This window comes from Schistocerca serialis, chromosome 5 (assembly GCF_023864345.2).
Source record: "Schistocerca serialis cubense isolate TAMUIC-IGC-003099 chromosome 5, iqSchSeri2.2, whole genome shotgun sequence".
NCBI lineage: Eukaryota > Metazoa > Arthropoda > Insecta > Orthoptera > Acrididae > Schistocerca > Schistocerca serialis.
In genome coordinates this window covers 112384099-112407164 of record NC_064642.1, presented here as the reverse complement: position 1 = coordinate 112407164, position 23066 = coordinate 112384099, and the positions used below count along the sequence as shown (strand labels likewise).

Sequence of the window (23066 nt, the reverse complement as noted above, 5' to 3'; positions counted from 1 at the left end):
CATTGGCGGAGATCCTGTATGGTGAACCGCTCATCCTGCCTGCTGACTGCATCAAGGACACTTCTACAACGGACGCTACTGACCTGCCGGCCCTCATCAAATGAGTGTGTGCTCACGTGGCCCACCTTCATCCGCCTCTACCTTGCACTCACACCACGCCGCAGGTGTTTGTTCATAAGGACTTGTAATCATGCAATTTTGTCGTGTTACAAGATGACGCTGTTCATGCAGCTCTGCAACCTTCGTACTCCGGCCCGCACCGCATATAACACTGCAGGATCAATACTTTCATGATTCTGCTCAACAGCCACCCGAGTACAGTTTCAGTACAATGTTTAAAGCCTGCGTGGTCCCTCATGGAGCCACATCTCGCTGCACCCTGCTGACCTGCCTCCACCAACACCTCGCCTGACACCGCCACACCCCCTTCAACTCGCCATCGCCTGCGCAGCTGTCCGACGCACAGGACCCCTGACGACGATGTGCTCGAGCCACACACTTCGTGTGCCAGACGCCGCCTCCACTCACCGTGTTGGCATGAAGGTTTTTTTGTGAGTGTGTGCTAGCTCAGCCCCGCTGTGCTTCGCACTACCAGGGGGGGAGAGGGGGGCAGAGCTGTGGCTTCTCTGATGCGAAGTGACAGTTCTTTGACTATGCTCTTTAGCTTTATCTTCTAGTCTTTGCGTTCTCCCACTATGTTCGACAGCCATCTTTCTGTATTCGCTCTATAAAGTGACGAAATAAACGTCGTTTCGATCCTAAAAGTGAGTTATTACAGTTCAACGCCATGTAAAACCCACACTGTGATGTAATATACAATGTAAACTTGGACCTGAATTTTGGAATATTGAAGAGATTTTTGCTGCCCCTAGACAACAGCTGCTTGAAGAAGGTTAGTAAATTAACTTCTTCTTTCTATTACCAATAGTGAAATTGTCTACACCATTTATACATAAGCGATATACACTTTGGTTGCGAGGGAGACAGTTAAATTGTTGACTACAGTATCTGTCTCATGGTAGTGAGCTGATCAGGCCCTTCATTCCAGGGTTCACAGGATACCATACAAGAAAAGGACAAGCTTAATTTTGCACGAGCAAAGTTATGCTATGGTTTTAAATGCCACCTTACAGAAATGTAGCTTAACCAAAATCGAACATGCAAAAGGACTGAGCCGGGATTTTAAGTACACATCATTCACTATTTGACAAGCTGGATTGTTTTTTTAAAAACTATATAATACTAAGAGAAACAATTTCTGAGATCAGCAACATCCACTTTAAACAACAGTTAAAAAGGAAACAACAGCTTGGATACCAACAACTGTTTTGAAATGAAACAGGACCTTTCATCAAATTACAACGTTTTGTAGACAATTTAATAAACTGGAAATATTTAATGTCAAATCACATCCAAATCTTATGATAATTTAAACCACAAACTGTAATATTTTAACCAAGGGCACAGCTTGAGAAAACAGTAATGGATGCAAATAAGTTAATTACAGTTTTCCGTTTACTTTTGACGAGAATGTTACAAACTTGACCTTTTAGCAGAGTAATTTGCTGGTGGTATCTGACTGGAACTGTAAGATTTATTGTACACATTAACACATTAAACACAGTTACACAAACTAATGTATTATACAGTCCACAAAATAAAGAATAACACTGTCCATAGCAACCCAAAAGATATATACACAGTCAAGGAACAGATTCTAAATTCTCTCAACCCCCACTAGAATCAAGCACAAAAAAATAAATAAAAGAAATAAAACCAGATGTTTTGTCATCATATCTGCTACTATGGTTTGAAGATCTGTGCTGCACAGTGACTTGGGCTGACTCTAGTTTTTCTCCTATAAAGTGGTGTCTAGCGTTTATATGTTTGGTTTCACTCTTGTAACCATTAGTCTTAAATAAGGCAATTGCTGCTCTGTTGTCACACAATAGTTTGATAGGATCCTTCTTGGGGATTTGAGATATTTGATTGTCTAACCGTTGAAGCCACAGAGCCTCCTGACCTGCTGAGGTCAGGGCCATATATTCTGCTGCAGTTGTGGATAAGGCTATGGTTGGCTGTTACTTCCTCTGCCAGGATTTTACTGCTCCTTGAGATTTAAACAGTTATCCAGTTATTGACTTCCTGTCTTTGGAAACTTTGGCCCAGTCTGTATCATAGTAACCTGTTTTGTGGCAGTCCTGTCTTTTAGAAAACAATAATCACATATCCTTGGTTCCTTTAGGTATCTAATGATTCTTTTGACTGCTTGTCAGGGTGGCATGCTTGGATTGTCACAAAAATGACTGACAATCTGTATCGAATAAGCTAGGTCTGGCCTCTTTCCTAACTGAGCAGACATTAAATCTCATATTGCTATTGATAGAGTATGTTCTTCATAGCTTCTTGCTCCTGTTCTGTGTTTTTTTTTTTAACTCATGTCATGAATGAGCAATTGGTTACTGTCCAGTGGCATAGATATTGGGTTCCATTCTTTCATATTAATTCTGTTGAGAATCTGCTCCACATAGTGTGTCTGGTCTATCCATATATAATCTTCTTTATGGTTCCTAGTGATTCAGATACCTAAACAATTTGCAGAATCACCAAGGTTTTTCAGCTAAAAATGTTTCTCTTAATTTTTTTTTGAAAACTTCTTTCTAATATGAAATGTTACTGAAAATTAGCATATCATCCTTATAAACAGCAGCTATTAAAATGTCTGAACTTTGATTTTTGTAATAGACACAAGGGTCAGCTGTTGATCTCTTCAAGTTTAGATTTAACAGTGTTCTGTCTAATTTCAAGTTCCGTCTGTGACCACCTTGCTTTAATCCATATTCTGCCTTTTTCAGTCTTTTAATACCAATATTTTTCACTGTCTCTGTAGCAGAGTCTACCTCTGACACTTTCATGTAAATCTCTTCATGTAAGTCACCTTGTAGGAAAGCAGTGGCAGCATCTAGATGATCAATGTCAAGATCAGGTTTAGCAGCCACAGCAAATAAATATCTTGATGAGTTATATCTTATACCTGGGGCATATGTTTCACCGTAATCCAGGCTTTGCTTCTGAGTAGTATCTTCTATTACTAGCCATGTTTTATAGTGTACAATGTGACCTTTCAAATCTTTCTTTGACTGAGACACCCATTTCCCATTTATTGGTTTCTTAAACGAAGGTGAAACAGCAGACTCCCATGTGTAGTTCTCTTTGTGTGATTGTAACTCTTCTTGTATTGGTTTCAGCCAGTGTTTAGACTGATAAGTTACAAAGTCATATAGCTCCTTTGGCTTGGGAATTCTGGATGACTTTTGTACTGACTCAAGTTGCTGTGGATGCTCGTCATCATTATTTGCATTATCTGGGTTTGGTTCCTCATTGTATTCCTCAACTACTACTGGCTGTGATAGTCTCAGGTTCAGTTTCAAATTCTTCGACTTCAGCCGTTATTTGGTTTTGCTTCTTTTGCATCAGTGGGAGAAACAATAGACTTGGTTCCCACAACACAGTTTTTTCTTTACACTGTTTAAAAGTACATTCATAAAAAATAATGTCCCTTGTTTTTATGATTCTCTGGCAATTAGTTTCAAAAAGCCTGTATGTTTTTGATTATTCACAGTATCCTACCAAGATACATCCAATACTTTTTTTGTCCCAATTTCATTGAGTAGCTTTCAGAATGTGAATATAGGCCTTGCTTCCCAATATTTTGAGATGTTGAAGATCCACCTTTTTGGTTATCTAAGCTTCTTCTGGAGTCTTGCTTTTTAGTGTCTTAATTGAGATCTCTCAATTACATACACTGCATGGGAGCCTGCTTCTGCTCAGAATTTATTTGGCAAATTTGTTTCGAAGATCAGGCATCTTGCTTTTTCTACTATTGTAGGGTTATTATGCTCATCAACTCTGTTTTGTTCTGGTACATACAGTGCTGTAGTCTGATGTTGGATACCTACCTGTATGAAAAAGTTTATCAATTTATCATTGAAGTTTTCTGTGTGTAATTACCTGCATGTGAAGTACAGATCATTTTTCCAGTTTGCCTTTCAACTACACTCCTGGAAATTGAAATAAGAACACTGTGAATTCATTGTCCCAGGAAGGGGAAACTTTATTGACACATTCCTGGGGTCAGATACATCACATGATCACACTGACAGAACCACAGGCACATAGACACAGGCAACAGAGCATGCACAATGTCGGCACTAGTACAGTGTATATCCACCTTTCGCAGCAATGCAGGCTGCTATTCTCCCATGGAGACGATCGTAGAGATGCTGGATGTAGTCCTGTGGAACGGCTTGCCATGCCATTTCCACCTGGCGCCCCAGTTGGACCAGCGTTCGTGCTGGACGTGCAGACCGCGTGAGACGACGCTTCATCCAGTCCCAAACATGCTCAATGGGGGACAGATCCAGAGATCTTGCTGGCCAGGGTAGTTGACTTACACCTTCTAGAGCACGTTGGGTGGCACGGGATACATGCGGGCGTGCATTGTCCTGTTGGAACAGCAAGTTCCCTTGCCGGTCTAGGAATGGTAGAACGATGGGTTCGATGACGGTTTGGATGTACCGTGCACTATTCAGTGTCCCCTCGACGATCACCAGTGGTGTACGGCCAGTGTAGGAGATCGCTCCCCACACCATGATGCCGGGTGTTGGCCCTGTGTGCCTCGGTCATATGCAGTCCTGATTGTGGCGCTCACCTGCACGGCGCCAAACACGCATACGACCATCATTGGCACCAAGGCAGAAGCGACTCTCATCGCTGAAGATGACACGTCTCCATTCGTCCCTCCATTAACGCCTGTCGCGACACCACTGGAGGTGGGCTGCACGATGTTGGGGCATGAGCAGAAGACGGCCTAATGGTGTGCGGGACCGTAGCCCAGCTTCATGGAGACGGTTGCGAATGGTCCTCGCCGATACCCCAGGAGCAACAGTGTCCCTAATTTGCTGGGAAGTGGCGGTGCGGTCCCCTACGGCACTGCGTAGGATCCTACGGTCTTGGCGTGCATCCGTGCGTCGCTGTGGTCCGGTCCCAGGTCGACGGGCACGTGCACCTTCCGCTGACCACTGGCGACAACATCGATGTACTGTGGAGACCTCACGCCCCACGTGTTGAGCAATTCGGCGGTACGTCCACCCGGCCTCCCGCATGCCCACTATACGCCCTCGCTCAAAGTCCGTCAACTGCACATACGGTTCACGTCCACGCTGTCGCGGCATGCTACCAGTGTTAAAGACTGCGATGGAGCTCCATATGCCACGGCAAACTGGCTGACACTGACGGCGGCGGTGCACAAATGCTGCGCAGCTAGCGCCATTCGACGGCCAACACCGCGGTTCCTGATGTGTCCGCTGTGCCGTGCGTGTGATCATTGCTTGTACAGCCCTCTCGCAGTGTCCGGAGCAAGTATGGTGGGTCTGACACACCGGTGTCAATGTGTTCTTTTTTCCATTTCCAGGAGTGTAGATTTTTAGTATCGAATCAGGTGTGGTACTTGATTTTTATTTCTGAGAGTATACACAAATGCTTTCCTGGAATAGCAATTAAGGTAAGGTAATACTTGGCTGCTCCAGTTGACTTATTTTGTATAGCCCACACAAACCTGAGTAAATTAGGTCAAGAGTTTCCAAGGCTCTTGAACCAAATCGTGAAAAAGAAAGTCTTGTTTGTTTCCCTTTAAGCAAATATCGCAAGTAGTATTAGCTGCTTCCTCAAATGAAATTGCACTAGTCAGGCCTTTGCGAAGTGCATGCATACTTCAGATTGCAGATGACCCGGACTTTTATGACAGAAGCCTGTGCTATTTGACTGTAATACTGATTTTGCTTTAAAAATTAGATCTGTTACTGTGGATTACCTGTCTTGAGCCGACTGCAATTCAATTAATCTTTCTTTTTAATTAAATTGCAGTCAGCTCAAGACAGATAAACTACAGTAACAGATTTTAATAGCTGTCGCAGAAGATGGCCATTCGAAAAAAAGTATAGATTAGGTCATTTAGTTGGTACAGTTGGTATATACCATTTGCTAATGATGCAGTTGTTGTGACTCGCTGATCTTTCAAAGTGCCGCAATGCGGTTATGCGCGTCCTCTACATGCGGCACTGTCTGCCAGCCATGCAGCAGCAGCGCCACCTAAGCGGCCAGCCAGCCAGCGGCCGCTAGGCTTGGACTCAGTTATGATTTGACTGAGATTTGATAGAGCTGCATCAAACCACTCTCAGGACTGAAAACCACAACAACAACAACATGCTCAATTGGATTCCTTGTTGATGACATTTTTGTCCATTTTATCTCCTGGGTTAGGCTATGCAGACAACTTTGAAGCTCATATCATGCTCAAACCCACTGCTCGGCCTAAGTTTTTTTGGGCTCGGCCCATTCCTGTGGCCCTTCGTGATCAGGTCAAATGGGAGCTGGATCATCTCACTGCTTCAGGGGTCTTACTTCCTGTCACTTCCAGTGAGTGGTCCTCTCCTGTCATTGTCGTTGCTAAGTCAAATGGTTATATTCATCTCCCTGTCGATTTGAAAGCCACTGTAAATGCTCAATGCCTTATCGACACTTACCCTATGCCTCGACCTGAAGAACTGTTCACTAAACCTGCTGGAGGCCAGTATTTTTCTAAACTTGACCTGTCAGAAGCTTATCATCAACTTCCCCTCGAAGCTGCTTCCTGGCAGTTTCTGGCCCTTAACACGCCTTTCGGCCTTTATCAATACCAAATATTGCCATTCGGGGTTGCCAGTGCCCCTGCTCTCTTTCAGCGATTCTTGGAACAATTATTGCTCACTGTCCCTGGGTGTATAAATTACCAGGATGATGCTGTTGCCACTGGCTCCACCACTGATGAATAACTTCAAAATCTCCACACACTTTTTCATGTCTTACAGACTGCCAGTCTTAAGTGTAATCTTCAGAAATCAACATTTTTTCAGGCATCTATCACGTACTTTGGGTTTTAACTCTCTCGGGATGGTATTTGTCTGCTTCAGCAAACTGTCACTGCGATCGATGCCCTTCCTCACCCTACATCTGTTAAGGAACTGCAGGCCTTCTTGGGGAAAATAGCATACTATCACAAGTTTTTACCATCTGCTGCTTCGGTGGCTCAACCGTTGAATGCCTGTTGCATAAAAATGTGCCTTTTCACTGGTCTGCATCATGCAATGCGGCTTTCCAGAAATTGAAGACTATGCTGAGACAGGCCCCGTGCCTGGCTACTTATCGACCTGGGCAACATCTTGTTCTTGCCACAGACGGCTTTCAATACGGGGTCGGTGCAGTCCTTGCGCAGTATTTTGCTAATGGTTCTGAACAACCCATTGCTTATGCCTCCAAAACGCTCATGGACACCCAACAAAAGTATTCTCAAATTGAAAAAGAAACTTTGGCCATTATTTATGCTCTTCATAAGTTTGGTGTTTTTCTCTATGTATCCAAATTTCATCTTGTTACGGATCACAAACCACTTGTTTCCTTGTTTCATCCATCAATGTCACTTGCCAATAAGGCTGCACACCGCCTCCAGCGTTGGGCTCTTTACTTGTCTCAATTCAATTATGAGATTCATTTCCGGCCGACGGCTCAACATGCGAATACTGATGCACTGTCTCGCCTTCCCATGGGTCCTGATCTGGCATTCGATAGGAATGAACTTTTGTGTTTCCACCTGGATGTTGCCGAGCAGCGGGTTGTGGACGGGTTCCCCATCACTGGGGACTAGCTGGCGGCTGCTACGGGTTCTGACCCTACCCTCTCCCAGGTTTTACGCTGTATTCAGAAGGGTTGGCCAGATCGTCCGTCTGCTAAGACTTCTGATCCGTTGCAGAATTACTATGCTTTGAATTACCGCCACACGGCTAGGGATGGTGTTATCCTCCTTTCCACCGAAAATGCTTCACCGCATGTTGTGGTACCTGCGTCTTTGCGTGCTTCGGTCTTGCGCCTCCTTCACCAAGGGCACTGGGGTGTGTCTCGCACAAAATCTCTGGCGCACTGTCATGTGTACTGGCCCGGCATCGACTCTGAAATCGCACACATGGTCGCTGCCTGCGGCCCTTGTGCGTCATCTTTGTCACCACGGCCTTCGCCTGAGAACCCCTGGGAGCATATTCATGCTGACTTTGCGGGACCTTTTTTAGGTACTTATTGGCTTCTCGTTATTGACGCCTCCTCTAACTTTCCTTTCATTGTCCGTTGCACGTCGCCTACCACCACGGCAACCACCAATGCTCTAGCTCACATTTTCTCTTTGGAAGGCCTTCCCTCTACTCTTGTTACTGATAATGGTCCGCAATTTGCCTCTTCTGATTTTGTGGATTTTTGTGCCCGTCACAGCATCATGCATGTCACAGCCCCTCCGTTCCATCCACAGTCAAACGGTGAGGCTGAACGACTGGTCCGCACATTTAAGGCTCAGATGAGGAAACTCCTGACTTCTGCTGCTGACGATGTGCTTCTCCAATTTCTGGCTTGTTACCGCTTCACCCCCATGGGCGACCACAGCCCGGCTGAGCTCTTACACGGCTGACAGCCCCGCACGCTACTTCATCTTCTGCAGCCTTCCACCTCACGGCCGCGGGTGCCTTTGCTTGGCTGGTTCACCACTGACGACCTTGTATGGGTACGGGGATATGGCAGGCGGCCAAAATGGAGTCCTGGCTGCATCTTACGACACCGTGGCCGACGCCTGTATGAAATCCAGACGGACACGGGTGTTGCAGTGCGTCATTCGGACCAGCTTCGGCCTCGTGTGCCGGCAACGCCTGTTCTGGATGCCACTACACCACCTTCGGCTCTACCTGATGCTCGGGATACTGGAATCTCTCATTACTCACAACGCAGTCCTCTCACTATCATATCGGTGCCAGCACAAGAACTGACACCACTAGGAGACGTGCCCATGCAGGAAACAGATGATCATCATCTGTCGGAGCAACTCTACTCGCCTCCATCTCCTACGGACGCGGACACATCACCCATGTCTCCTGTTATAACAACCGGACTTGCCGCAAAGGGCAGATTGGTGCACGGGGCTCCAGCAGATTCGATCCCCATGCCTCCTGTCATCTCAACCCGTTATCATCGGGGACACTTCCGTCCGTACTGGAAGCCTCCTCCTCGAGACTTTACGGCCAGTCAAACAACACCTGTGGACGTTAGCAATCTACAGGCCACCTCCATCAAGACTTGTGCAAAAAATTCAAAGGGGTGAAAACTGTTGTGACTCACTGATCTTTCAAAGAGCTGCCGCGCAGTTATGCGTGTCCTCTACATGCGGCGCTGTCTGCCAGCCATGCAGCAGCAGCGCCACCTAAGCGGCCAGCCAGCCAGTGGCCGCTAGACTTGGACTCAGTTATGATTTGACTGTTAAAGTGTACACACGTCTTACTCTGTTTACTTGATCTGTGACTTTCATGTATTGTGTCTTCCTTGAAATATATTTCTTCAGCTTGAAGCTGTTACAATTGGCGACGAGGTAGCGATTTTTCTTTTCCATCGTTTCCGGACACATGTCCACATAACATATTTTCTTTCTTTGTGTGTGAGGAATGTTTCCCGAAAGTTTGGCCGTACCTTTTTTTTAACACCCTGTATACATGGCTGCAAACTCGTACAGACAAGGCAGGCAATTTGTAAAAGAAAAAGAAACCACAAGACTCAACCTCCCCCAACTAATACTGGAAAAAGGGGGAGTGGAGTGCTTTCTCTTTTTTTGCCTTTTGATAAAATTGACTATTCTCCTTGACTTGGCTCACATGAGCCCACAACACACTGTGTGTGCAGAAATTCTGCAAAAGAAGATTAACAAGACTTAATTTCTGCATGATCTACAAGGACTGAGGAACTGCAGAGCCAATTTACTAGCATAATCTACCTCCCCTTTTAAGGCGATGTTGGGGTTCTACACAAAAACTCATTCCCCTACTGTAACTTTAAACTCCTTTGACCGCAATTGTAAAGCCTTACTAACTTCTGATGGGAGTGCTGGATGTTGTGTCTCACCCTCCTCTAATTCCACTCAATAATTTCCGGACTAACCTGCTCCAGAAGAAGGTCATTAATAGACCGTAAGTTAGCTAATTGGGAATTCACCTGATAAACAAATATAAGGGAAACTGGGAAGGCCTTAAGAGTCTCATGTTGGAACATATTGAATGCCAAATTGAGTCAGGGTATCAAAAGATCCCACTTCCTTTGAGACCTACCATCAAAAATGATCAGTGGTGCCTTTAAATTACGGTTAACTTGCTCCACAAAGGAGGGTTGCAGATGGTATGGAGAGGTGGTGATATGTTAACAGCGTTCTCAAAACTGAACCTTTTAAACACTTTGGAAATGAAAGGCAAAGCATTATCTTTCACAAGAGACCTAGGTGGTCCAAAGGTGGAAAAAATTACTTCGATGGCCAAAGGCCCTGTAAACCTACTGCTCAGAATCAACTAGCAAACAGGAAATGGTATCGACAACCACCAGGACATACCCGTTCCCGGCACAAGTATGACAAATGGGTCCTAAGTAATCAATAAAAAGTTTCTCCACAGGACAATCCTCCTTGTCAACTGCAGAAGGCCTTTATGCTAGTGAGTACTGGGTTTAGCACTCTTGCAGCTTTCAAACTCCCACTAATCTCCAAATATCTTTGCAAATGGTAGGCCAAGTAACATGCTCCTGAACCTTAGGAATAGTTTTATGAATACCCAAGTGGCTACCCACCACAGTATCATGAAAGTAATGGAATACAGGACTGACAAGTTTCATGGACAAACTGATCTTAGTTTTGCTCTTGCTGCAACAACTATAACAAAGCAGTCCTATGTGCAGGCTATAACCAGAGACCTGTTCCCCTTATAACAACCTCCGTTTAATCCCAGTAATTGTTGGTCAAGATATTGCTTCCCTCTCAAATTAATAAAAAGTTCAGGATCTCCGTCAACATCTCCATTGCCCAGTCCTTGGAAGCCCCCCCACCTCTGATCCTGATGACCACTCAGCTTAAGGCCACCTAACTGTCCGGACCCTTAATATGCCTGGCCTTAAAACAGAAGGCGGAAATCTGAATTGCCCAATGTGCTATTCACTCAGTCTTCTGGGGATGTCTCAGAATCCAACTTAGGGCCTGGTTATTCATTTCTAGAAGAAAATTCGTATGCTCAAGATAAAACTTAAATTTCTCAATTGCCAATGTTTCCCATTCTTAATTGGAATATTTAGTTTCTGCGTGTAACAACTTCCTGGAAGCATAAGCTATGGGATGTCACTCCCATTTTGTTCTTGCAGAAGAACAGCCACTATTCCATAAGCAGAAGCACCCTTTTGGACAACAAACAGGCGCCCAAAATCAAGAATAGCCAAACTAGGGAGATTACTGAGGGCCTTTTTAATTGCCTAAGAGGATGCCCGATGACTATCGTCTCAGTGGAAAACAACCCTTTTTGTACAAAGTTTGTTAAGGGGCCCAGCACAACTTAACAAAGTTCATAAAGTTGTTTCCTCTCAAGAAAGCTACCAGTAAGCAAATCATCTCTAAGTTTGAAAACACATATTTTCATCACTTGGCTATCCTCAAAACAATTTTATCTGATACTGGTTCTTAATTTACATCAACAGCTTGGAAAGATTTTGTTGACCATGCAAAAATAAGGCATATTCTAACTTCGGTGTACCATCCTTCAAGTAACCTTGCAGAAAGATATATGAGAGAGGTTGGAAGACTGTTTAGAACATATTGAAGTAAGAATCATACCAGTTGGATAGATTATGTCATTGACTTTGAGGATATTATGAACAGATTACAACATTCTTCAACAGGTTTTTCCCCATTGGAAATCATGTTTAATCACAGACCAGCTAACTTTATTTCTGAAAACATTGAGTTTCCACCATTTAAAATTCTGTCTCCACAAGAGAGGGAAGAATGTGTTAGGGATATGATGAAAAAACAGGGGGATAGGAGAGAGAAGAGACATGATGGTAAAGGTATATTTTCTAAGTTTGAAGTAGGAGATCTTGTGTTGGTAAAAGTAAAAGAGAAATCTAAAGTGTTGACACCTGAAATAAAGAAATTTTTCGATATTTATATAGTCGCAGAAGAAGCCAAGTAGTGCAGTCACCATAGTGTAGTGGTTATGATACTGGATTGTTGCATGGAGGGTTGTGAGTTCAAACAGAACTGAAAAATTTTAATTTGTATATTTGGTTTGAGTACATTCTAGAAATATCCACAAATGGCAAGAATCATTATACTGGAATGTTCTGTAGCTGTATATATACCACATGTGTTCTGGTCAGAGGCAGTTCCCTCCGTGGTTTTGTATGTGCAAGTGCTGAATAAACTTTCGTTAAGTGAAGTTAGTGTTCGTCATTCATCTACTTACACTTTCTTCCACAAAACATTATTCTGGTGGAGGCGCTGGGTATTGGAACTTGTGATACTGCACATTATCAACGGCATGGTGGCTCCCATCAGGCCACGACAGAGCCGCTGTTTACATGGCGAGAAACCCAAGTTCGAGCCATATTCAACAGATCGCAATCTATTGGAGATAGAAGAAGAAGAGGACGTCACAATGACAGCAACTGTGTGCCACTACGTGAGACATCCTTCCAGCTTCTCTGGTAATGATGGTCAATACCCAAACAAGTGGCTGAAGGTATATGAGTGTATAGCCAGATTTAACAAATGGGATGACACTGTGTGTTTGGCTAACGTATTTTCCTACTTGGAGGGCACTGCCGAGCAATGGTATGAGAACAACAAGTAGAAGTTCACAAGCTGGGAAGTATTCCAGGCAGAACTGCGCAAATATTTCGGCGACACACAATGACAGAAGTGCAAGGCTGAAGATAAATTAAAGTGCAGGGCACAGCGTCCAGGAGAAACGGCAGCATCCTACATTCAAGACATCTTGGAGCTGTGTAAAATACTGGATCCTTGAATGTAGGAGGAAGATAAGGTTGCACATCTCATAAAGGGTGCTGCTCAGGACATGTATCAAGCCCTACTCCTGAAAGAGGTTTCGACAGCAGACGACTTCATAAAATGGTACCAGTATACCAAGACAATGCATCAAAAAAGAATTATATGCAAGAAGTTTGAATGGCTTCCAAATGGCGTATTGATGTCTGTGATGGAGGAAGAAACTGATTCCACAAGTGTTCTTCGTCAGATAGTGAGAGAGGAAGTTCAGAAGACACTTGGACTGCATACTGAGCAAAAAACCAAGACGCTTCAAGAGGTCATAAGGAAGGAATTGGAACAGACATTGAACCCAATCTCTCGTCCTTCATTTCCCTTTAAAACTGTAAAATAGTCGAGACCCAGGTGAAGTTACATTCCTACAATACTGAATGAGGAACCTGTTTGGGCACCAAGGAAGACTGATGTCTGGAGGACCATGAATAACCAACCAATATGTTTCCACTGTGGATGACCACGTAGGTCACCACCGCTGCAAGCTAGCCACTGGAGAGGACGCTCCCCAACACGTTGATCAAGGTCTCCATCACTGTTTGGAAGCTCCAGCTGATCACCTAGCCGCCACAACCTGGAATACTAAAGGGTGCGACCTTCCTTGCCAACACGTCGATCAAGATCTCTATCACTGTTTGGAAGCTCCAGCTGATCACCTAGCCGCCACAACCTGGAATACTAAAGGGTGCGACCTTCCTTGGAGGTGAGGTCGCCGAAGAGAAAAATCCTCTGCTGTCGATCACTACAAAAACGATAGGAAACTACATCGATATCCTCATGGGTGGCCGACCAGCCCAAGCTCTTGTGGACTCTGGAGCATCATATTCAGTCATTTTGGAGAAGTACCGTCACCAACCACCCCCATGAACCATGGACCTTGCCGTTGGTGGGGAGGCTTGTGTGCCTCAGCGATACAGATGGCAGTACCGTAGGTGCATCCACAACGGAGGGGTATCTGTTGAGAGGCCAGACAAACGTGTGATTCCTGAAGAGGGACAGCAGCCTTTTCAGTAGTTGCAGGGGCAACAGTCTGGATGATTGACTGATCTGGCCTTGCAACACTAACCAAAACGGCCTTGCTGTGCTGGTACTGCGAACGGCTGAAATCAAGGGGAAACTACAGCTGTAATTTCTCCGGAGGGCATGCAGCTTTACTGTATGGTTAAATGATGATGGCGTCCTCTTGGGTAAAATATTCCGGAGGTAAAATAGTCCCCTATTCGAATCTCCTGGCGGGGACTACTCAGGAGGACGTCGTTATCAGGAGAAAGAAAACTGGCGTTCTACGGATCGGAGTGTGGAATGTCAGATCCCTTAATCGGGCAGGTAGGTTAGAAAATTTAAAAAGGGAAATGGATAGGTTGAAGATAGATATAGTGGGAATTAGTGAAGTTCGGTGGCAGGAGGAACAAGACTTTTGGTCAGGTGAATACAGGGTTATAAATACAAAATCAAATAGGGGTAATGCAGGAGTAGGTTTAATAATGAATAAAAAAATAGGAGTGCGGGTAAGCTATTACCAACAGCATAGTGAATGCATTATTGTGGCCAAGATAGACATGAAGCCCATGCCTACTACAGTAGTACAAGTTTATATGCCAACTAGCTCTGCAGATGATGAAGAAATGGATGAAATGTATGATGGGATAAAAGAAATTATTCAGGTAGTGAAGGGAGACGAAAATTTAATAGTCATGGGTGACTGGAATTCGAGAGTAGGAAAAGGGAGAGAAGGAAACATAGTGGGTAAATATGGATTGGGGGAGAGAAATGAAAGAGGAAGCCGTCTGGTAGAATTTTGCACAGAGCATAACTTAATCTTAGCTAAGACTTGGTTCAAAAATCATAAAAGAAGGTTGTATACATGGAAGAATCCCGGAGATACTAAAAGGTATCAGATAGATTATATAATGGTAAGACAGAGATTTAGGAACCAAGTTTTAAATTGTAAGACATTTCCAGGGGCAGATGTGGACTCTGACCACAATCTATTGGTTATGAACTGTGGATTAAAACTGAAGAAACTGCAAAAAGGTGGGAATTAAGGAGATGGGACCTGGATAAACTGACTAAACCAGAGGTTGTAGAAAGTTTCAGGGAGAGCATAAGGGAACAATTGACAAGAATGAGGGGAAAGAAATACAGTAGAAGAAGAATGGGTAGCTCTGAAGGATGAAGTAGTGAAGGCAGCAGAGGATCAAGTAGGTAAAAAGACGAGGGCTAGTAGAAATCCTTGGGTAACAGAAGAAATATTGAATTTAATTGATGAAAGGAGAAAATATAAAAATGCAATAAATGAAGCAGGCAAAAAGGAATAAAAAGTCTCAAAAATGAGATCGACAGGAAGTGCAAAATGGCTAAGCAGGCATGGCTAGAGGACAAATTTAAGGATGTAGAGGCTTATCTCACTAGGGGTAAGATAGATACTGCCTACAGGAAAATTAAAGAGACCTTTGGATAAAAGAGAGCCACTTGTATGAATATCAAGAGCTCAGATGGAAACCCAGTTCCAAGCAAAGAAGGGAAGCAGAAAGGTGGAAGGAGTATATAGAGGGTCTATACAAGGGCGATGTACTTGAGGAATGTAGTCGAATTAAGTCAGGTGATGCTGAGGGAATTAGATTAGGAAATAAGACACTTAAAGTAGTAAAGGAGTTTTGCTACTCGGGGAGCAAAATAACTGATGATGGTCGAAGTAGAGAAGATATAAAATGTAGACTGGCAATGGCAAGGAAAGCGTTTCTGAAGAAGAGAAATTTGTTAACATCGAGTATAGATTTAAGTGTCAGGAAGTCGTTTCTGAAAGTATTTGTATGGAGTGTAGCCATGTATGGAAGTGAAACATGGACGATAAATAGTTTGGACAAGAAGAGAATAGAAGCTTTCAAAATGTGGTGCTACAGAAGAATGCTGAAGATTAGATGGGTAGATCACATAACTAATGAGGAGGTATTGAATAGAATTGGGGAGAAGAGGAGTTTGTGGCAAAACTTGACAAGAAGAAGGGACCGGTTGGTAGGACATGTTTTGAGGCATCAAGGGATCACAAATTTAGCATTGGAGGGCAGCGTGGAGGGTAAAAATCGTAGAGGGAGACCAAGAGATGAATACACTAAGCAGATTCAGAAGGATGTAGGTTGCAGTAAGTACTGGGAGATGAAGAAGCTTGCACGGGATAGAGTAGCATGGAGAGCTGCATCAAACCAGTCTCAGGACTGAAGACAACAACAACAACAACAAACCATCACCAAGTGCAGGAAACCATATTCGTCGACAACAAAACATCTCTGCTGAAGGTGGCTAACTGGAAATATGTAAAACCTACAGGAATTTGTGTGGGTATAAGTGACCTTAGAATTCTTCTTACAAGAGTGTAGTCATGTCATTCTCGGATGGGACTTTTTGAAAGCTTCTCAAGCAATTATAGATTGTGGTTGCTTGAAGATTATGCTAGACGAGATGAGTTATGCTAGACGAGATGAGATACTGCGGACAGGAAGATGTGCATCTGAGTGTGTGGAGACTATGTGTGCTGGATGAAGTGATCATTCCTGCAGTCAGTGCTAGAAAGGTAGCTGTCATGTGTCATGCCATGCACCAACCCATGGATCTTGGTGTGGAATGTAAGAGAAGCATACCACTGAAGAATAACTTGCTCATCCCAACCTCTGTCATCTCATTTAGGAACAGATTCGGTGAATTGTGGATAGTTAACTGTCGCCAAGAACTGCAGATCCTTCCAAGACACATGTGCATAGCAAACTCTGAGCCATTAATTGCAGAGCCGCTGAGCATCATACAAACTTCCCATGCCGAGTCTGTGGGCAAAATTAGCACTACCACTACAAGACAAAACCTTCTAACTCGACTATCAACAGATCTCACTAATGAACAACAGAAGAAGTTACTTGCCATTCTTCAAGAGTTCTGTGAATGCTTCAATCCACAGGTGAAGAGCAAATTAGACAAATCGATGGTGAAGTACCGGATTAGCACTGGAGACCATCAACCAATAAACCAGAGAGCAATGGAATGTCGAATAATTCGCGGCGAGGCAGAGAAAATGATGAAGAATGAAATCATTCAGCCTTCTCAGAGTCCGTGGTCATCACCAGTGGTTCTCGTCAGGAAGAAGGATGGCAGTTGGCACTTGGCACTTTTGTGTTGATTACAGGAAGCTTACTAAGATAACTAAAAAGGACATTTACCCTCTTCCATGAATTGACGATACACTAGATTGTCTGAAGGGGGCTAAATTTTTCTCAACCATGGACATGTACTCGGGATACTGGCAAATCGAAGTAGATGAGGCTGATCATGAGAAAATTGCATTCATTAACCCTAAGGGCATGTATGAGTTTAAGGTAATGCCGTTTGGTTTGTGTAATGCACCAGCAAATTTTTAATGAATGATGGATAGTCTTCTAAGGTACCTGAAGTGGACAATGTGTCTTTGTTATTTAGATTACATTATACTGTTCTCAGAGATATTTGATAAACACATAAAAAGACTGAGGGCCATTATTAAGTGTCTCCAACAAGGCACGCTGAAACTTAATCTGAGAAATTGTCTCTTTGGAGCAAAAGAAATCAAAATACTTGGGCAGCTTGTGTCAAACAAAGGTGTGCGGGCAGACCCAGAAAAGGTGAAAGCTGTGACGGAATTTCCTATTCCTAAAAGTATCAGAGACGTAAGAAGCTTCTTTGGATTGTGTTCTTACTACCGTCATTTTATCAAAGACTTTTGTATCAAAGCCAGGCCATTCCAAGAGTTGCTAAAATCCAATGCTAAATTTATCTGGGTTGGTGCTCAACAAGATTCTTTCAATGTGCTGTGAAAAGCTCTGACGACTGACCCGGTACTTGGTCTGTATATTGAGTAGAGCAACCGGGATGAGGTACTACCTTTCGTGACGTTTGCCTACAACACCACCAGTCAAGACGCCACAGGATTTATGACATTTTTCCTGGTGCATGCGTGTGAGGCGACGACAATGATGAACAGTGTGTTTCCATTACATCCTGATGAGGTGGACGATGACTACATTGGCCAGGTGTTAACCAGAGCTGAGGAAGCTTGGCAGTTAGCTCAACTCCACATGCTGCAGGCTCAAGAAAATGATCGCCGAAGGTATGACGTGAGCCACCACCCTGTTGTCTACCAGCCTGGTGACCTTGTCTGGTTCTTCACTCCTGTTCGGAAGGTTGGTCTCTCTGAGAAGCTCCTCAGGCACTACTTTGGACCTTATAAGGTTGTAAGACAGTTGTCTGATGTTATTTATGAAGTTGAAGATTTCAACCCCGACACAAGACGACAATAGATCAGAGATATGGTCCACGTCCTTTGAATGAAGCCCTATAAGGATCCTGCAACTCACGGTAAATTCGAAGCTCCAGTGACAGGCAACAAGTGGGAGGTTCGAAGAATGCAGTGGCAAGGGAAGTTCTAAGAAGATCCCAGGGCGAACATCAGTCATAGGGAGTCGGAGTATGCAGGACTGATGGCTCATTCCCGGACTAGGAGGACATAACACCAAGATGCTGTTCTCTTAAGGAGGGAGCAATGTCGCAGAAGAAGCCAAGTAGCACAGTTGCCATAGTGTAGTGGTCATGATACTAGATTATTGCATGGAGGGTCGTGAGTCCAATACTCACCTGAACTGAAAAATTTTAATTTCTATATTCGGTTCGAGTACATTCTAGAAGTATCCACAAATGGCAAGAATAATTGTACTGGAATGTTCCGTAGCTGTATATATACCATATGTGTTCTGGTCAGAGGCAGTTCGCTATGCGCTCTTGTATGTGCAAGTGCTGAATAAACCTTCGTTAAGTGAAGTTAGTGTTCATCATTCATCTACTTACACCTTTCTCTATGTGGCAATATTGGACCATTTGAAGTTCTTGAAAATCCAAATTCTAATGCATACAGACTTGTGTATTAAGAATCTAAGAAATAGTTTGGATTATGCAATATCACTGAACTGAAAGCATAGAGACATGATCCATAAGTATCTTTTTTTTTGTCCTTTTTTCCATTGTCATGAATTTAGTATGTACGATGATGTGATTTCTAGAGTTCTATTTTATCCATTGACTGAGTTTAAATCTATCTGTATATCCATAAGACTAGATAACTGTGTTTTGTTTTCTGGAATTTAATATGTAAGATGTGATTTTTAAAGTTTTCTCTTATCTATTGACTGGGTTAAAATCTATGATACACTATATAATTATGTTCTGTAATAGATTTGTGCTTTCCAATTTAATATATAGATGCCACGAGACTAAATGCGTAGAGCTTTTTACAATTTTGAAATAGGACAATATTCGTAATTTGTACTGCCAAAATTAGGAATATTATCTGAGCCGTGCTGTGGCTCATGTTGGTGCTGTTGTAGGTTTCCGTCCTCTGTTGGAGGCCAGACTGTATCGTTTGGTTGACATGATTGCGGTTGTTTGTATTCTTCTTGTGTTGACTGGCGCCACTTGTTTTCGCAAATATTGCCTGTCCGCTAGTGGCAGCAGTGGTGTTATCAATATGTAGTAACTGTGGCCCTACGTTTGGCGTGATTTCATTGTTTTTCCAGGTTGTGTGAGTGGGCAGTTTGGTTGTGAACACCATAGGAGCCAAGAGGAGAGTGCAAGAACACGCTGGGACCGCTGGCAGCACACATGCACTGCCAGATGGAAGAGCCGTGGTCGAGAGGGTGCACGACCTAGTCGTCAACTGGATCCAACAAGCTTTATGTTGAGTGGATTTTAATCCTAGCGGTGAAACCTCCACCACTGTGAGATCTCGCGATTCTCCAGTGATTTGGGTTAATGTTGCTGCTCGCAGTGTCACCAAGATGAAGAGCAGTGAGTGGAGTGCTTGGGGAAGGCAGATCTAATTAGCTTTCCTTGACTTCTTGTTACTAACTGCTGCATTCTATGTGTTACTAGTTGTTAAGTGCAACCAGTGGTGTTTTTCCTGCCTAGTGGCCACTAACGCCCCAGTGACCTGCCCTTGAGGTTAGTATATGTAACAGCAGTGTACGTTTCCTCGCCTTGCCGCTGCTGTAAGGTAGGGGTGTCGTTTTGACAGTTTCCTTGATTTTTAGGTCGGTTGGCGTTTCTTCTACTCTGATAATGGTGGTTCCTTTCTCGTTTTGGATGCTCTAAACACAGCATTCTGAGGACACAGTGCTGACCACTGGTTCCGGCTTTGGCATGGTGCTCCATCATTGCATTGGTTATCGGACGTTAGGCAGCTTCAGCAGATTATCATTAGTCATTCATTAGACTGCCACTAGTGTGAGTTACCATCTTGCGAAGTGAATGCAACTCTTGGCTGCTTTTCTCATGGCTCACGAAAGTGTTTTCGGCATCACTTACTCAGAGGTCAAGTCCTGGAGCACTGTCTGTGAGTAGCCCTTGTGTTTTATTATTGTGTTATTATTTTATTATTGTATTACCAAATTACCATCATTTGTCTTACCTGTTTGGTGATCAGTTGCTTGTCCTTTTGAATTAACCTTGTTTTTTTCTGTTTTACAGTATGTTTCTAAATTTTTTAATATAATTGCCATTCCTGGCGTTACAGCAAGTTTCAACAGTTGTGCTACCAAGTTTACTATAATTGTGTCTCACCTGTTTGGTGGTCAGTTGCCTGTCTTTTAAATTAACTTTTGCTCTTGCCTTGTTGTTTGACCGTATGTTTGTTAATTTTTTTAATAATTGCCATTCTTGGCGTTAAAGGCCTTCAGCCATGACTGTCGCTACTTGTCTTAAAATTCTAATGTGGCAATTTTGTTTTAGCAGTTAACCTTTAAGGCCTTGGTGACTTGTTTTCAATATTTTAATAACAGTAGTTTGTAATTTGCAACAAGTTAAAACAGTTCTTAATTTATTGCCATTAAGGTCTTCAGCCGTGAGTGTCGTTACTTGTCTTAAAATTTTAATTTGGCAATTGTATTATTGCAACAAGCCGTCTTTTATATTTTAATAACTGTTATTGTAAGTTGCAGTAAGTTTAATCAATGCTTAATTTATTGCCATTAAGGCTTTCAACCATGAATCAGTTCTTAAATTATTGCCATTATTTTAATTTGTTGTTGATTTTAAATAAATTGTGTGTGATTAAAAGAAAAGTCAACCAATAGTAACTGATTACGGCCCCGTCCACAATCGTAACTGAATCCTGCCTTCCTTGACCACCAGGTCTCAAATGGTAGCAGAGCTTGGTTGTGACTGTAATTTTGCCATTTCAGTTACTGTTGGTTTGATTTGTTAACGATTTTTGTCTTTGTGATTCTGTTCTGTTTTAGGCGATCAATTCTGTAATGGCGTCAGGCAGTGCCCTGGGATCAGCCTATTGAGGAAGGACCACCTCACTCATGAGCTGGCAATAAGATGCCAGCCTATTGAGGGTAGTGTTCTGGACTTAGCAGCCCCCTTGCGTGCTACCATGCTTCAGCCAATTGACGTCACGCCGGATGTTTTGGATGAGACAAGGCAGCCATTGAGGTTTTGTTTAAAACTGTTAGGAGTCTTGAGGACAACATCGGTTTCTAGAGGGCACTCAACCCAGTGGCAGTCAGTTAGACAGGTTGTGGACACAGCTGATACATTTAACCATCCGGGTATCTGATTTAAGGGGATTAAAGGTAGAGGATCGTCATAAGGAATGAACCACTGTGTTGGAGTCCTTGGTTAATAAATTGCAGTTTAAGTTCACATGTTTAGAGCTAGACAGGAAGAGGACAGGGGAGCAGGATTTGCTATCTTCCGGATGGTGCACTAGCGAGCCCGGGAATAACACCCTTATGTCTTCCGAGAGGTTTGATGGGTATTTGCTAAATTACGTAATCCCCTGGTGCATCTGTTTTGAGACATCGCAGAATTAGTTATAGACCGACTCGAGCAAACTGAAAGCTTGTTATGGTTGCTGGTTTGCTTTGAGTAACAGGCTGATGCGTTTGGTGTTTCCCATCAAGTAGTTTTGTCTCTATTGTATCCTTTAATTAGAGGCGAATTGAGGACACTGGTATCCAGGGCCATGGCAGGAGGGTTATCCTTGCAGCAGTTGAGGGAGCTTATATTAGGGAAAGACTGACCACGGGATTTCGCAAACAACTTGAGTGTTGCTATATTTGGCAGATCCAGCAAGATAAAGAGGAGTTACATCAATACATGGAAAGAGTTAAGATGGCCTGCTTGGCCTTGTTAGTTGATTTGCCAGCACTGGAGTTAGTTTCAATTGTCCTGAGAGGAATGGAAGAGGTGGATAAGTTACAATTTATTTTTCGTGGTCATTCCTCTCTGTGGGAGGAACTGCGTGCCGCTGTTGTAGCGGTACCTGTGTTGCCACTCTTGGATGATAGATACCATAAAGTTAAGGTTCAGCCCGCGGGCGTCGCTGAGGGCAACTCTGGACTACCAACATCAGCTGAGTCTGCTAAAGGGGAATTGTGGCGTTGTTTTAGGTGTGGTCAAACAGGCCATTTAGTTTGTACTTGCACTCGGCCGTGGACACCCAGAGTCAATAAATGACGCCTGGCTGGGCAGCGACCCCAGGGCCAAGGCTTTAAAACCTGGTGTGCCCATGTCATTGCTTGGTCATCACTCTCACTGCCTTATATTTGTTCTTGAGTAGGTGGTGAACCTGTTTGTGCCCTTTTGGATTCTGGTAGCTCCTTTTCATTCTTGAGCTTGGAATAGTTTCTTGAATCTGGTCATCTTGCAGTACTTAGGCCGACCCCTTCTTTGATGCAGAGATATCGGGTTGGCAACGGTCAGGTTTTGCTTCTGCATGGTTGGGTCCGAGAAAGTATCTTGGTTGGTGATTTCTTGTGGCCCTTCTCTTTGTCCTTGGTTAATGAGCTGCCGGTCGATTTGATTTTCGGATGTGATTTTATCAGTAAAACTGGTCTTGTCTTGAATTATTCAGGGTACACAATTTTTCTTTAAGTTCGCTTCTCGTCAGAAATTTGGCTTCTGTGAGTTTACTAAATGTAAGGTGGATTGAGATGTGGTAATGCTGGCAGTTGATGCTAAGGTTAGTGAGTTTGATCTCACCCATCTTTCTTCCCAG

The 23066-nt window shown here is 43.5% G+C and overlaps 1 long non-coding RNA gene across 1 annotated transcript; it reads left to right on the top strand.

Annotated features, from left to right (window-relative positions):
* Window positions 1-452: 452 nt before the first annotated feature.
* Window positions 453-21433, top strand: LOC126482407 (uncharacterized). The gene is made up of 3 exons (XR_007587645.1): window positions 453-764; window positions 873-892; window positions 21301-21433. It is a non-coding gene; the product is annotated as an uncharacterized LOC126482407 (long non-coding RNA).
* The last annotated feature ends 1633 nt before the right edge of the window (window positions 21434-23066 follow it).